Below are 16,815 nucleotides of genomic sequence, written 5' to 3'. Positions count from 1 at the left end.
CATGATTTAAACCGTGTTTACCGCATTGTGAAGTCTTGTTCAGGAGTTTCTTAGACACTAGTGGCATAGCCAGAAATTTCGTTCGAGGGGAGGGGGGGGGGGGGGGCAGGCTCACGTTGCCGCTCAGCGTCCTGCTTGCAGAATTTGTCGAGGGTCATATACATGAATATTAGTTGCATTGCCATTGAAAAAGATGCTGTAAACGAATTCTTGGGCTCTACATACTGTCAAGACAAGTAAAATGTGTATATTCTCATAAAATACTATGTCCCAATGTCCCAAAAATTGTGCCCGCAATAACTTATATGTCTGTGTATACGTCTTTCATGTCTTTTGTCTATAAATAGGTAAACAAAATATCACATGAAGTTTAGAACTATATCAGTTCGAAACCAGCAAAGCAGTGCCTGCCGCTGATATGATAAACGTAAAGGCTGTGAAATGAACAAGTTGAGGACAAATATTTTAATGAAACTTTGTCATTCGAAAAGCTTGTTTACATTTTTGTACATATGCAACGGCCTGGGAAAAATCTCAATGACGCTGTCCTTCGTTGCAATGTATTGCTCAGGAGCAGCTGTCACTGGTCTCGTATTGTAATTGCACCGAAGATATTCTCGCAACAGAGATCACATATTAAAAGCAGGAGTTCTGCAAAATGTACATTAGAAATGCGAAGGTACAATGAAATGCACAAATGCCAAAATAAAGCTTGATAAAGAGCAAAAAAAGTGTCGCTGGAAACAAAGTTCACTGCATGTATCCACAAGACCTCGCAATAAGATATTTAAATATACGTATAAGTCTCCAGTAAATCTATGTATCTAAAAAAGTCACTGTATGTAATGCGTCAAACAAGGCAACTAAACATATTGCGCAATCACAGAGTCAGAGATCACAGAATACTAAGGTGCCCCCCCCCCCCTCCTACATCCCTGCACTTCCCCCGGCGCATCGCGCGCGACGAAAGGCGGCGCACTTCCTCCCCGCTTTTCTCCGTTACACACACAGGACTAGTGGTCCCCCCCACACCTCCTACCTCCCTGCACTTCCCCCGACGCATCGCGCGCGAAGAAAGGCGGCGCACTTCCTCCCCGCTTTTCTCCGTTACACACACAGGACTAGTGGTTTGCACCGTGTCGGTTTCCACCGGTGGCGGCGCACGGCCATATATCTATGGCAGTGGCGGCGGCGGCGGCGGCGGCGGCGGCGGCACCGGGGAAACCGAAACCACAAATTTAAAAAGCCGTTTCGCTGTATCCTTCTTTGCTAAACTGGTTGAAATTCTGGCCTTTTCACACTAAGCGATGAGAGGACCGAATGCAGAGGTGTTGCAAGTGAGAGAAATACAAAACATTTTGTAAGTCTCTTGCTTTTCAGCCGACATAAATCTCGGCACGAATCTTAAAGCGTTTATGCCGAGTTTGTTTGTATATTCCTTCCTTCACGATTATGCACATCCTTGCTCTTTCTCGCGTCGTAGTCGCCATTGTATTATATTTTGTTATGCCGCTGTTTATATGAGATTTTTCCATTGAGCAAAAAGTCGGTGAATTCGTCTAGAATTGCTAAGCCAACACCGACGCACGTAACACTCTCTAGATATGTTAACCTTGTTTACACTTGTTCTGAATGATATTGTGTTTATACAATATGTATTACGTAAAAAGAAAGGAGACTCTTCTAGGACCAACTTTTTCTGGGTTCAGTCCTTAAGCTGTCAACCAATGAGCAACTGTTATAACGTGCACTGCTAACTGGAAAATAAATAAAATCACTTGTTCTGAGTATTAATTACGCTTAGGTTATGCAACATTTCTTATAACGTCCTTTTTTCCCTGAAAAAGAAAACAAATTTGCTCAATTTGTTAACTCGTCATCACCAAGTTGAATGTAGGAAATGTGGACTAGTAGAAACGCAGGCATTGCTCGGATGCACAATCATTAAAAAAAATTTTTAACCTGCCCGTCGAAATTGTTTGATAGTTCAGTGCAGCTATCGGGCAGTTGCATTCAATTTTTTATATGAATGCTACAAAGAAACAGCACCATGCAGTAGATATGCAAACATATTTTTTTACATGCAGAAATTTAGAAAAAGTGCTTCGAATGCAACGGCTGGAATAAAGCAAAAACCTCCAACCGGCAGCTTAAACATTACGGGACCAGGAATTTCTATCTTGCTACAAGTGGCATCTCTCGCGTTGATGCCGCTTTCAGACATATCGCCTATTCTACGCGCAATTGCGGGGCCTACTACCCTCAAGCCGTGATTCCGGCGTTCGGAGGCCACTGCTTCTTCTCGCTGCGCCATATTGCGCTTTTGAAGAAGTTTCGGAATCGAACGTTGGATGATTGTGGTGACACGCATGCGCAGATGTAGGAGAGGAGGGTTACTTTTGTTTGTATTGCATTGCTCATTACTCCCCTGCTTGACTTGATTCTATGCTTGAAACAGACAAAACAATTAAACAAGGCATCACAAACCCTTTAGCGAAGCTACACTGATTTAAAAAACAAATCTTTACGCCCAGATTCAGAAACGCTCCTTTCCTTCGACCTTTTCCTATCCTTACCGAAGAGCCCTTCATGCTTCCTAGCCTCAGAGGGTGCGCGATGGCCGGCAGCGTGTTCTGAAAGCCCCCTTCACCAGTCCTAAAGAGACGAGTGACTGAGGATTGATGTCAGCCGTCTGGGTCCGAGCGTTCTTAACAATTTTAACTAAAGCCTTCATTAAGCCAAACAAATGAATGCTGCTTTTATTATTTTACCACAAAGTGTATATAGATATAGATACGTATAGACGCTTTCTTTGTAACGTTGGTTATTTAATATAAAAAATTCAACGGGAACCACGAAAGCGGATCACGTCTGGCGACAGAGCCCGCGTCATTCGGGTCATCCCAGAACACCGGCTGCTAAAGTAGCGAAAGGGCGCTCTTGTTTGGTCGTGTTTTGCCTCTAGCGGCGGTTCTCTCCAGCAGCGCAGTGCGAAACGCAATAGTCATGGCTGGAAAAGTCTATTTCACCGAAGAAGAAAAGGACCTGCTGACAGAACTTATTAACGTGTATAAGGCGTGCATCGAGAGCAAGCGATCAGACGCCGTGTAGATACACGCGAATGCCAGGACCTGGGACAAATTTTGCACCGAGTACCATAGCCGGCCTTTCGTTCGTCCCCGCGACGTAAAGCAACTTAAAAAGTTTTGGGACAACATGAAGCAGAAGTGAAAGAAGGAGAAGGCAAAGAATATTCGCGACGTTATGGAAACAGGTAGGCTTTGCTAGTTTCTTCTGAATTGGCAATGAGATATGTTATTTAACAGGAGGCGGCTCACCACCTCCGCCCATGGACTAGCGCTTGGTGCAATTTGAGGCAGTCGTACCGCACTTGGCCGCAAGGGTTCCAAACCCATTTGACAGCGATCGTCCTCAAACCCTACCTCGTACAGAAGCTGTGGATGACATGGCGAGCAGAATGATGCACGCGAGCGGACTGGATGACAGTGATGACGGTAAGTCCACACGCATGGCAGCTGTCTGTGGTGCTGCAGAACGAGTCGCAGGGCATGTTTGAGATGTACCAGGAACGGATAACTAAGCCGGCCGCTAGAGCTTTCGTTACCCATACTCAAACCTGTTATTGATTGTGTCAACTATAAGTGCAACAATTTTTTGCAAAGTATTTGCAATGCACTTGGTGTAATTCTGAAGTAGCATGCTCACATTTGAAGCGTGCCTAAAGTTTCTAGTATGAAAACAGAAAATGCTTCAATGTCCCTTTTTTATTCAAGGAACATACAAGATTCTTCTTTCTCGTTTGAAAAGTGACACATTATTTCCAATATTTCCCATAGCTGAAGGCTATTTGTGGGTGCGATGGAATTACAATTCTGCAATTCTAGTCATAAACTGTGAACAGAGTAAGGACACATCTAAGTGCAGACACACATGTTATGGACTACAGTGTGAAGTAGTCAAAACGCAAGAGCCCCTCATCTGAGAAAACCCAGGCAATAACACAAACATAGAGCAGACAAAAACAGGATAAGAGGTGTTCATTTAGGAAAAAGTTGTCCTGGTCAAGAACGAATTTTTCTTGAACTACAAAGTTTTTTTTCAAATGACATAGACGAAAATTAAAGAAGGTACAACATAACACAACAGGAATAACTCGTAGATACAGTTACGAAATGGTCACAAAAATGTCTCTGTAACAAAACAGCTTTAAGAAGTAAAAGTAGAGAACAGCCAGTGAGTGCGATGTGAATATAGGCGTCACAATAATGGAAAAACAACATGGCTAGTATCATCAGTAACAGTGTTAGTTTTCTTTAGCTACATATCATCTTTGAGCAGTGAAAGAAACCTGTGTGGACTCCTAATTTCTATTAGCAGTTTATTCCAAGTTTTAGTTTAAGCAGACTGAATGGGATGTCTACCATAAAATACTCTGCAAGAAAATAACTTGGCTGTCTGTGTAGCGTATAGCTGCACTCATTTGTATGAATGAACTGATTGATCAGCTTCTGTTTTTATTGCAGAAGGAACACTGCACACCTGAGCACAAGTTTATTTATTTATTTATTTACAGTGCCCTCAGAGTAAATATACATTATAGAGGGGAGAGGCTACATAAAGGAAGTAAAAAATGATATACAGGAAAGGCACAGTATAAGTAAAAATAGAAAATCACACTAGCTCACTAATTTACACAAAAATAGTAGTCGCAGTTCACCATACAAATTTCATCATACACTTCAATATACAGGTTGGGAATGATAGGTAAATACATACATAGTTAACTTGAAAAAATAGTACTTATACAATAACAAGTCACATGATGTATCGAACGCAAGGTTAATGATTTACATGTAGTTAACTAAAGCATTTCTAAATTGAACAGGATTACTTATATTAACAATAGATGCTGGCAGACCGTTCCATTCATTGCATGTTTTAGGTAAAAATGATTGCGAATGTGTTAGTGCGTTGGAGCGAGGAACATGTACCGTATGCGTATGATCTCTACGTGAGGAGATGAATGGTGCTGGGTTAATCCATGCCGACCGAAGCGCAGCGTTGTGGTAGTAAATCTTATGAAATAAGCATAGGCGTGATTGTTTCCTGCGGGTTAATAGCGAAGGCAGGTTCAGAGTAGTCTTCATTTGTGTTACGCTTGCTGTACGACGGTAATTAGCTAGTATAAACCGAGCGGAGCGATTCTGGACACTTTCAAGGCAGTTAATTGAGGTGGCATGATGTGGGTCCCATACTGATGATGCATATTCCAACTGTGGACGGACATATGTCGTGTATAACAAATGTTTGAGTGATAATGGTGCGAGCGAGAAGTTTCTACGAAGATATCCAAGTGTGCGATTAGCTTTGCTCGTTATAAAGTCGATATGGTACTTCCAGGATAAGTTATAGGTTATATGGACGCCCAGATATTTGTAATTTATTACGCTCTCTAAAGGAGTGTTATTAAGTAAATAGGCAGGACAAGCTTCATTAGTACGGGATATTCGCATTGATTTACATTTCTTGACGTTAAGCAGCATGTGCCATATTATAGTCCAGTTATGCAGTGTGTTTAAATCGTCCTGAAGAAATGAAATATTAGCGTCATTAGTACTTTTACGATATATTACGCACTCATCCGCAAAAAGACAAATTTTAGACGAAATGTTTTCAGGTAGATCATTAATGTTGATTAAAAACAACAGCGGCCCATGCACAGACTCTTGTGGAACACCTGATTTAACTGGGGTTAGAGTTGAATTAACTTCATTAGCGCTTACAAATTGCATGCGGTGTGTTAGAAATGCTTTTATCCAATTAAGTACATTAGTATCAATGTTTAGTGCGCTGAGTTTAGATAGCAGTAATGTGCGGTGTACTTTGTCAAAAGCTTTAGCGAAATCAAGAAAAATACAGTCCGTAAGAAATCCTGCGTCCAAGTTGGAATGCAAGTCGTTAGTAAAGCAAAGAAGCTGGGTATCACAGGAGAATGTTTTACGAAAACCATGTTGGCTAGAGGTAAAGAAGTTGTTAGATTCAAGGTGATTGATTACCTGAGAATAAATTAAGTGCTCCATTATTTTACAGGACACTGAAGTCAAACTAATAGGCCTATAATTAGAAGGGTTATGCGTATCGCCAGATTTATGAATTGGAACGATCTTAGCAGTTTTGCAATCTAAAGGCAATATGCCGTTGTGAAGCGACTGAGAAAAAAGTAATTCTAAAATTATCGAGCAGTACTCACTAGTACTGTGTAAAAATTTAATGTTAATTCCATCAACACCACATGACGATTTCAATTCTAATTTATTTATAATCGATTTAATACCGTTACTATTAAATGCTATGGGATCCATGTGGGGGTATCTTTTAGGCCGTATTTCGGGAGGAGGAGTAACATGCGTAGACGGCGAAAAGGCCTGTACGAACGTGTCATTTAGCACGTCAGCGCATGCGTGGTCGGCGATTGCTTTCCCAGTTAGTGAAGTTAGAGTAATCTTTCTAGTGTTATCTCCTTTCATAGAGCTCCAGAATGCCTTACTGTTAGTTTTCAGTAGCTTGGGAAGGGTAACGTTGTAGTAGGAAAATTTTGCAGACCGTAAGTTTGAAAAGTACGTGGCGGCAGCAGATTTGTATGAGAACCAGCGTTCAGGATTTAGTGACCGTTTAGCGATACGAAATAGGCGTTTCTTTTTGTTACTTAGTCTGCTAAGGTGTCTGTTATACCACGGTGCGTTACTATTCGAATATATACGTCGGACTGGAATATAACGATTTATTAGATCAGATACTTTGTCTTTAAAGAGGCGCCAATTTGTCTCCACAGAACGATCAAGATGGCAAAGTAGAAACGTGTCAAGAAAGGAAGCAAGTTCGTTGTTTATTGCCGAGAAGTTAGCCTTTTTATAATCTTTTATTTCCTTAAATCGTTTACGTTTCAGTGGTAGTGATATCGTGAGTGTAAAATGTAATGTATCGTGGTCGCCAAGGCCAGGTAAGTGCGTTATCGGGGATATAATATCAGCTGATGATGTCAGCACGAGATCAAGTAATGATGATGTAGTGCCTGTTACACGTGTTGGAATAAGGACCGTTTGTACTAAGGTAAAGTCAGAACAAATAGCGATAAATTGATTAGCCTCACTGGATGATGGGTTAGAGAAGGGACATGTGCTTGACCAATTTATGTTAGGAAAGTTAAAGTCACCCATAAGAATTATCTTTGCTCCCGGGAATCGTACTGTTAACTGATTTAGACAGTCATGCAGGTGATCACAAAACGAACTATTCGAGGGTGGCCGGTAGCAGACGCCTAAGATAATTTTTTTGAAATTAATGGTTAAACAACACCAGATAGATTCAATTTCAGTGATTATCGGTGCGTTAAAGCACTCAACGTCTTTACTAACAGCAAGTAATACACCGCCCCCTATTCTGTCAGTACGGTCATTCCGATACACAACGTATCTTTTACGGCAATGAAACAATTCTTCGTTTGTTATTTTGTTAGTAAACCAAGTTTCAGTTATCGCTATTATGTCAGCATCTGTGTCATCGACCAGACAACACAATTCGTCCCTTTTAATAAATATACTGCGAATATTAGTGAATACAACAGAAATAACATGTTTCGATGAAGTGCAAGCATCTCCCCTTGCATTTCGCTATCGCGAGTTCTGTAAGACACGACCTGAGCGCAGTATTCGAGGATCGGAATTTCTGTTTCGTGGCGTTATTTCGTAGACAACATCGTTATCTAGGTCGTAGCCGTAACATTTTTCTCCCACGAATAGTCTTCTGTAACGTAGCCTGTAGGGTACATTTAGTCCCTTGCCATATTCCGTTAACTTATGTCTTATATTTCGCGTTGCCTCACAGAAGTCTTCGCTCACAGTCAGGCTGCTTCCTTTTAGAAGAGAGCGCTTAGACACAACTTGTTCTTTGGTTTTATAAGAGGAAAACTTAACTATTATCGGCCGTGCTTTTTGTTGACTGTAGCGAACAATCCTATGTGCACGCACTATGTGGTCGCAAGTTAAACTAAGTTTTAAAGTGTTATTTATCAAATCCAGGGCTATTTCCTCTGACTGCATTGAATTTTCTGTTGGAGTATACGGTACTCCAAACAAAAAAAAAAACAGATTGTCGCGACGTGAGCGATCTTCCGCGTCATCAAGTCGTGCACGAAGCGTGTTCGTGTCAGTTACTACACCCTCAATCTTGTCGCGCAATAAGCTGACATCCTGTTTCCATTCATCAAGGATGGCCGTCTGGCTTTCCACGTGCTGCAGTCTTTGATCGATGTCAGATATAGCATCTGAAACGGTTTTTTGCTGTTGTTTCAGCTCATGAATTGTCTCCGACATAGAATTTTGTACAGATCCTATTCTAATAGATCTTTCATTTAGGTCCCTCACGGTTTTAAGTACTTCAGCAAGGACATCGTCCTTGGATGGGCCAGGATTGCTTTCCACGTCACCACACAGTGAAAGAAACAAGGAACAGAACGGGTCACTCAAGGCTTCTGGGCACGGAAGCACGACAATGAAGCGATTACTAGATTTAAAGCAAAGAAGTGGCAGTTTGGAAATGTAACTGACCTGCAGGGTGAAAAAAGACAAGTGTGAGCCTGTCATCTTGTCGGTGCCTCCGTGCCCTCTGACTGCCCAGAGCGTGTTGCTTGGCTTTAAGCGTCCCGCTGCTGGCGCTGTCGATGCTGTCGCGGTTGCGCAGTGATGAGCCGAAGATACGAATGGGGTGTCGTTCCAGATGTAGATTTGATGGCGGCTTTGATCCGGGCGAAGTGTGGCGGGAACAGGCTCACCGAATTTGCCGGCCTCAGAACCACGAACGATAGGTTCGCCATACGAATCCAGTGGAACAGCGCACCGGAAACCGGGGATGAAGGCAGCGAGTAACTGCAGGGTGAAAAAAGACAAGTGTGAGCCTGTCATCTTGTCGGTGCCTCCGTGCCCTCTGACTGCCCAGAGCGTGTTGCTTGGCTTTAAGCGTCCCGCTGCTGGCGCTGTCGATGCTGTCGCGGTTGCGCAGTGATGAGCCGAAGATACGAATGGGGTGTCGTTCCAGATGTAGATTTGATGGCGGCTTTGATCCGGGCGAAGTGTGGCGGGAACAGGCTCACCGAATTTGCCGAAAGTTATGGATTATTGATGCGGTCAGTGGATCACAGCAGCCCCACACCAACCAGGAGCAAAAATGGTGGTTGTGCACAGTCAAGCCTCAATGATGAGAACTACGAGGTGTACGAAGCTGCTGGTAGTTCAAAGAATGGAAACCCAAGCCACAGCACCTGAGCCAGTTGTGCCACAAGTTCGCAGCGGCGGCCGACTGGCCGTCTTGCAAGAGGCGTTGGAAACTGAGCTAGGCGCTCGGGTCGAAGCTATGTCCAAAGAAGAAAAACGCAAGACAAAACACAAACAACAAATGAGGCTGCTAAAGGAACAGCATGACATCAAAATGCAGGATATCAGAGGCAGCACACTGATTAAAAGTACAAGCGGAAAGTACAGCACAGGATGCAGATGCGAATTTTAAAAGAAAAGCAAGAACTGCAGAAAATGAAACAAGCTCTTCTGTTCAAACAAATGGAAGCACATGATAGCAGCAAAGATCACTAAATCAAATAAATTGCACTCTCTACTTTGCGTAATTTGCTTTCACCAAGGCATTTCACAGTAATTGAGTGAAGAACAGAGTACAGGGCTGCATTCGATGCAGCACTGTACTCTATGGCGTGTAGTAAAAATTAATGGGGTTGAACTTAACAAGAAACTCTGTAGCTACAGGCAAGACAATGTGGAGGGTCCTGGATTAATTTCAACTACACGAAGTTCTGAAATGTGCACTGGAACTCCAGTACATATGATAATGTGGGCTTAGTTTGCGTCATCTGTATGCCTAGAACAAAAACATCGTTGGATGAGGCGGCTCGCAATTGTGTGCCCAGTAAAGTGTCAGATTCATTTTAATTTGGGTCATCTCCTGAGCTTGAGTCGCCGTCTTCGTCAGTGGACACTGGACAGGGGCCCTGCATTGCACATGCAACATTGTGCACTGCTGCACAAGCCGTAATGATGGCAACTGACCGAGGAGTGTCTGTGAGCAGTTTCGTCCTCAGGCATGCGAAGCATCCCTTCCACATTCCAAAAGCCCTTTCCACGGTCTTCCACGTCTTTATATGACTAGTGTTGTACCTGCACAGAACAAAATACGATATAGTAATGACCCATCTTATTACAGCTACATGCCAGTTAAAGATCCTACAGGCGTAGATTGCTTTCACACTCAAACTTGTAACTTCGATATTTACAATAGATCTGTGCGCTGAATATTAGGAATCATGCTGACAAGTGCAGTGATTGTGTACATAAAAGCGTCTCGAATTTCACGGAAATCAATCTCTTTCCGTGCATGTTTTACGCTACCCACAGCTCTCATGGTATATCTTCGGCACGTAACCACAGTTATCTCTTGATAGTAGTAAAAAAAGAATGCTGTAGATCTGCATAAAAGTAGGCTACTGTGCACCACAGGTCAATTTGCATATTACTCATTTAGCTGTTGCAAAACTTCATGCGTTCTACCTCTTTTCTACAGCTGTCCGGGGATTCTGAGTGGTGGCATCAGATATGACAGGTAGGCATAACCTTGGTCACCCAGAAGAATGCCTGGTACAGCTTTTTGCTCGTAGAGCACCATCACTCTGCTGTTCGAGAATATGCGGCTATCGTGAATCAATCCAGGCCAACTTGCAACTACATCCAGAAACTGTAGTTCTGGTTCGGTGACCGCCTGCAAAAGAGAGCAACACATATAATTGTGATGGACGCTACTAGTTCACGACAGAAAATAGTGTGAGAACTTGTACAGGATGCGAAATTTTGGGACGTTCCCTTTAATACTACAGCTCAGGTGCACTGAAGTATGATGCATGCTCTCTTCAGAAAAAAAGAACACACACCTAAATGCAGACGCCATTATTTGCCATCCTACGTAAGACAGAACATCTGTAGGCATTACATAAAGCACACACTTATTACGTCATTCATTTATAATTATGATTACATAATCTATTATTTCCAAATACATAATTTGATTTAAGTAACGCAGCCGACCGTAACACACAGCGAAACAGTAAATTTCATTGCACAGCAAGCTTGCCTTAAGAGGTGATCAATGCGGCAGTTGCAACAAGTGTCCACAAACTTCATGGCAATATCGCAACCGCTTCGTTTCTGCATAATATACATTCAAGGGTAACCATACAGCATGGTGACATCGCGCCGCTGACACGCTAAGGAAAGCAGTACATAACAGGGCAACAAACAAAAGGAATAATAAAAAAGGCACGCATTTTTACCTGCACATTAACACAGACGCATTCCTTCCGATTTCGGAACACCTCCCCATCATCCCCGCCCGGACTGTCGATTGTCACGCACGTGCAGTCGATGCACCCAGTAACACCAGGAAATCCCCCGATGTTGTAGAAGCAGGTCATCGCCGACGTTGCTTCTTGAGCGTCGGGAAGTCGCACATATTTCGGAAAAAGCCATAAACACACGACCTGCGTCGTCTCCCATATGCATCGCGACACCGATGGCTGCGACACATTTACCAGGTCACCCACAACTGTCTGCATTGCGCCAGAGCCGAAAAATCTCAGCGTGATCAATAGCTTCAACACTGCGGGAAGCGGTGTCCCTCTTCCATCCGTGTTGTCCTGTAGTTTCAAGTCGGACATTATCGCGAGTACGGACGTTTTCGTGGACCGGTATCTGAAAAGGAACTCCTCGTTCGAGTAAACTTCAATGGGGTTCACCCTGTCCCGAAGGCACCTCACACTTGGGGTGTATGTGCACACATTCCCGAAGAAAAAATAGCAGGCGCGGCTTAAAAATCGAGTGAAGTCTTCCGGATTGCCGTCCGCCGCCGACCTATGGCGCCCTGCAATGAAGTTTGCCTGTACATGTCGCGCTACCTAGCAGCGGCGGTCAGCACCCGTGGGTAGGCCCTCACCGTCATTTCACCATTGTCCGTGGTGCGCTCAGGGGCGCCTGAAAGCCTGCTTTTCCAATTTTCCAATGAATTCACCGCGGCCTCTTGGCAGCTCCTACGTAAGAAGTGTGAACAAAAAGAACAAGCGCAGACGCTACTGCGTTAAGGATTGTTACAAGCGCGAAGGCGATGTCGGCATCAAATTATAGCGCTTCCCATCAAAACCGGGGGAAGCAAGCCGGCGGCTGAAGTCTATCGGTGCGCTTCGCGTTGGTCTTACAAATTTCTGTTAAACTAACTAAAACGTACATAAAAAAAGCGAAATAAATGAAAATGAACCAGCAGCGGCCTCCGTAAAAACGCACAATAAAGCGTCAACTGCATAAAAATGCGTGAACTGATTCCAGCTTTTGTAAATAAGTTTAAATAGTTGTTTAGCTAGTCTTGGTTAAAACACGTTGGTGGGCTAGTTGGTTAGAATCCATGGTAGAGTGTAGAAGCGCGACTGAACAAGGACGTAGAAAGAAACAGATACACAGACAGAGATACACGGAAGCGCTGTGTCTGTGTATCTGTTTCTTTCTACGTCCTTCTTCAGTCGCGCTTCTACACTGTACCATGGATTAGTTTGTCTTGCTCCAAAACAAACGCGCAGTGGTTGTTACGTGTCAAATCTAGCTTTGTAAGCGCTCCGCGCTGGAGCTTTGTACGCACTGTGCTTCTTCCTGCTCCAAGATCAAGAAGCGAATGCTGGAACCGAGCTGATTCGCGCTGATGTTTTCTCGCAAGAATGGCTGTGTCGCGGATCCGGAGTCGACGAATGCCATGTGCGTTGACGCGATGGCCGAAAAAATACAACTCCCTAACGCCAAAGTCGCTCTCCGGACCATCAACGATAAGACAAACTTGCTGAGTCTTGCGAGCACCACATAGGTGGAGCTTGTAAGCTTCGGCGTTTGGTGCTACAGTCTAGAATGTCATCAAGATAGGCTAATCAGCGCGTCAAGCCAGGCAATACCTGGTCAACAAAATGTTTAAATTTCTGGGCCGCGTTACATAGACCGAAAGGCATGCGCAGATATTAGAACAGGCCGAAGGGAGATAAAGTCGACCTTGCGAGAAACGGTGTAGCCGTGCAGTGCCGTCTTAAAACCCTGAATGTGAGGTATTGGGCACCGGACCGGGAGAGTGACCTTGTTGAGAGCACGGTAATCGCCGCACGCGTGCCAGTGACCGGTCTTCTTCGGGCACCATACGGAGTGGCGAGGCACAAGGACTGGAGGAGGAACGAATGAAACCAAGGTCAATGACGTGTCCAAACTGCCCTTTGGCGACAGCGAGACGAAACGGCGCGAGGCGACGAGCGCGAGCAAACACGGGAGGGCCAGTCATGACGATATTATGTGTCACGCTGTGAGAGACATAGGACTGAAAAGAGGCGTTCGGAAAACGTCCAGATACTCGGCAAGGACGGTTGAGCAAAGGTCAGGAAGGGCTATGCGCGCCCGGAGAAGCCGAAGCGGTGGAGCGCGACAGGAAAGCTCGTGCTGGAGTCGAAGATGCGGCCGTGCCGCACGTTGACGACAAGCTTGTAGTGCCAAAAACGTCGGCTTCGATGATGAGCGGGCGGACGGTCACGATGACAAAGATCCATCGAAAGGCACGTCTGAGGCCAATGTCAAGGGTTAACGACTTTCGTCCGGAGGCCCGGATGGTCGACCCGCTGACCGCGGTGAGAGGAGGCGGGTCGGGAGGATGGCGGCGCTCAGCCAACGTAGGAGGAATGACGCAAATCTAGGCGCCAGTGTTGACGAGATAGCGGACTTTGGTGACGCGGTCGATGACGTAGAAAAGGCCACTGGATCTGGCGCCAGGAAGAGTGGTCGCCGTCAGTGTTCTTGTTTGTTCCCGCGTTGTAGCAGGTCCTGCGGCACTGGTTTTCGCAAGAGTCATAGCAACGGTGGTACCATCAAAGTGTATCGGGAGGAAAATGGCGTAATAAGTGACCCGGACTGGGGCGGCAAGGATGTGACGAAGAATGCTGTCGGCGTGTTCGAATAGCAGTGACCTCAGCTATTACTCGGGCTACTTGCCGTGTGAGCTACTCGATAGCTTCGAGGAGACGCGCATATATAGCTGTCTCCATCGGCTGCGCCGTGGGACGGAGGGTCAGGAGTGCGATGAACTGTGCCCACGGACAGAAAACTGAAATTCATAATCTTGTCGGCCAGCTGTGCCTGAGATCCCAGCGTCGAGAATGAGGACGCGGCCAGTATCATGGGCACCTGCGGTGGCAGGCGCTGCAGGAAAAGTTCCCGAAGAAGTGCGCTGTTAGTTGAAGGAGTCAGGTTTCCAGCCAAGGCTTGCATGCGACGCAATAAGTCGGTGAATTTGCGATCGTCGAGCTCCTCCAATGTAGGAAGTTGCTGTAAGCAATGCTGCTTCGTTCTAGTGGTACGTGGGATGGGCGTCACCTTAAGGTGGTCATATGGGCGGTTGATGGGTGGGGAGAGTCGAACATCGCGAACAATCACAGCAGTAGAACGTGGAAGCGATCCAACTACACGGTCGAACATGGCCAACTGCGAACTGAGGCGGTGGCGACGGAAGAAAGAGTTGATGGTAATGAACCAATGTTCCCCGAGTCTGACAACCATAACTCTGGGAGCTTAAGAGCGGAGACCTTGGCATCGCGGGTTAGTGACGCTAACAGCAGTATACTTGATCGGGAGAATCCGAGGCCGTGTCTTACTGGATAAGAAGGCGGACCGCGAAAACAGCGGGGCTCGACCTCATTGCGGCGGTAGGCCCCGCGAAGGGGCTGAGGCACCCGGAGCTGAGAACGATGACGCGACGTCCGGAGTCACCAATTTTTGGGTGAAGAAAAACCAGACAAACATTGGGGCCTGGTGTCCACAAATAATATTTCAGACGAGCCCGCTCAATCATGCGGGAGCCTGATTTCGGCGGTTTCACAACTCGCATACGGTCAGCGTGCTGGCTTGTCGCCGTCTTCTTTTGTGACCGAGCCATTGTGGCACGTAGAAGTGCGCTACAAACATATTGTTACGCATGAAGAAAACGAAGACCAGTGAACGTGCTTCGGTCCCGAGTGGAAGAAAGAAGAAGAGGACGACGCTCAGTTGATAAACCAGCTGACCGCTCTTGCGCTCACCTTCACGACTTAAAGTAAACGGTCCCCTTCATCCGTAAGGGTTACAAACGGTCTCCTTCGCGCGCAACAAAGTGGTGGAGGTGCTGGGTACCGCTCACAACAACGGAACCATCACTGCCGCAGCTTTGTCGAAGCCGTCGACTTGCCGGCCTCCCGCCATCAGCCGTGACCATCTTCGACATGCCAGAAGAAGGAGCCACTCCGAGGGCAGCGCCTAGCAGTCCACTGCCATACTACCGAGTTCCACCCACCTTCGGAGGCAAAGCGGGGGAAGATGCCGACGAGTGGCTCGTCCACTACAAACGAGTGAGCAAATCCAACGGGTGGGATGCAACCGCTCAGCTCACCAATGTGGTGTTCTCCCTGACCGATACCGCCCTCGTGTGGTATGAGAACCACGAGGACGCGCTTACGACGTGGGAACGTTTTGTTGACGAGTTAAAGGCGTGTTTTGGGGACTCAGTCGCCAAAAAGAAGCGTGCGGAGCAGACAATGTCGCAACGGGCGCAGCTACCAGGTGAGACATGCACAACATACATCGAAGAAGTGTTAAAGCTGTGCAAGGTGGTCAATGCTCGCATGTCGGAAGAAGATAAAGTTGGACATTTGCTGAAAGGAGTGGCTGAGGATGTCTACAATTTTCTAATTGGAAAGGAGAGCCTCAGTTCTGTGTCCGACGTCATTCGGCACTGCAGAACTTTTGAAACGCTCAAGATGCGTCGGATTGCGCCAAAGTTTGGTCGGTTGGCAAACGTTACGACGGTTGCCAGTGTGGACACGAGTCCTTGCCTCGACCTTCCTTCGACCATCCGACAGATTGTCCGCGAGAAACTTTCCCGCCGCGAAGGGTTGTTGCATTCAACTGTTGACCACCATCGCGTGTACACGTCACGAGAGGCTATGACGGCGCCACATTCGGCCCCTTGGCAACCGATGGTTACCGCAGCGGCCGTGGGGTACAGCGCAGCCCCACAATCGAGGATGACAACACGCCCGCCGACTCCGCGCTATGACCAACGCACTCAGCGCACGCCTTCTCGACGCCCGATGTATCGTCGTGACACACGCCACGAACCAACCCACTACACGCGGGAAAATGATAATATCCGCTTCATCGACGAACGACCAAGGTTTCGGCCTCTCCCGGTGTGTTATTCCTGTGGTGTCCCGGGTCATATATCGCGGTTTTGCAACCAGCGTATGACCACGTGGTATGGCCAGCCGTCAGTTTTCTCCGAACGGCCACACGGTGCCCCGTGGCCAGCACACGTATCGTCTGGCGACGAGTATTGGCTGAGCAGCTCCCGGAATCGCTCCCCAGCATCTGACAGAAGTTTGACACCCCCACCGCAACGTCGTGCTCCCCGTTCTCCCTCACCGCTGCGTCGCAGCGCGTCCCCTTCGTCACCGGAAAACTAGCTAGCGCGGCCGATGGAGGTGAGGTCGCTGGAGACGTGCTACTGACAGAAATACCTCCTGTGTTGATGCTGAAAAACAAAGTGCGCGTTCTTGTAGATAATGTCCCTGTGATGGCTCTGGTGGACACAGGCGCAACAATTTCGGCCATGAGTGTCTCTTTTAAACACGTGTTAGGG

At 46.3% G+C, this 16,815-nt stretch overlaps 1 protein-coding gene across 1 annotated transcript in view; it reads left to right on the top strand.

Annotated features, from left to right (window-relative positions):
* The window catches only part of LOC129382769 (sodium-coupled monocarboxylate transporter 1-like), a 52,210-nt gene that overhangs the window by 18,837 nt on the left and 16,558 nt on the right, over positions 1–16,815 (top strand). The window lies entirely within an intron of this gene.

Source organism: Dermacentor andersoni, chromosome 6, assembly GCF_023375885.2.
Source record: "Dermacentor andersoni chromosome 6, qqDerAnde1_hic_scaffold, whole genome shotgun sequence".
Lineage (NCBI taxonomy): Eukaryota > Metazoa > Arthropoda > Arachnida > Ixodida > Ixodidae > Dermacentor > Dermacentor andersoni.
This window is presented reverse-complemented; position numbering and strand designations above follow the sequence as displayed.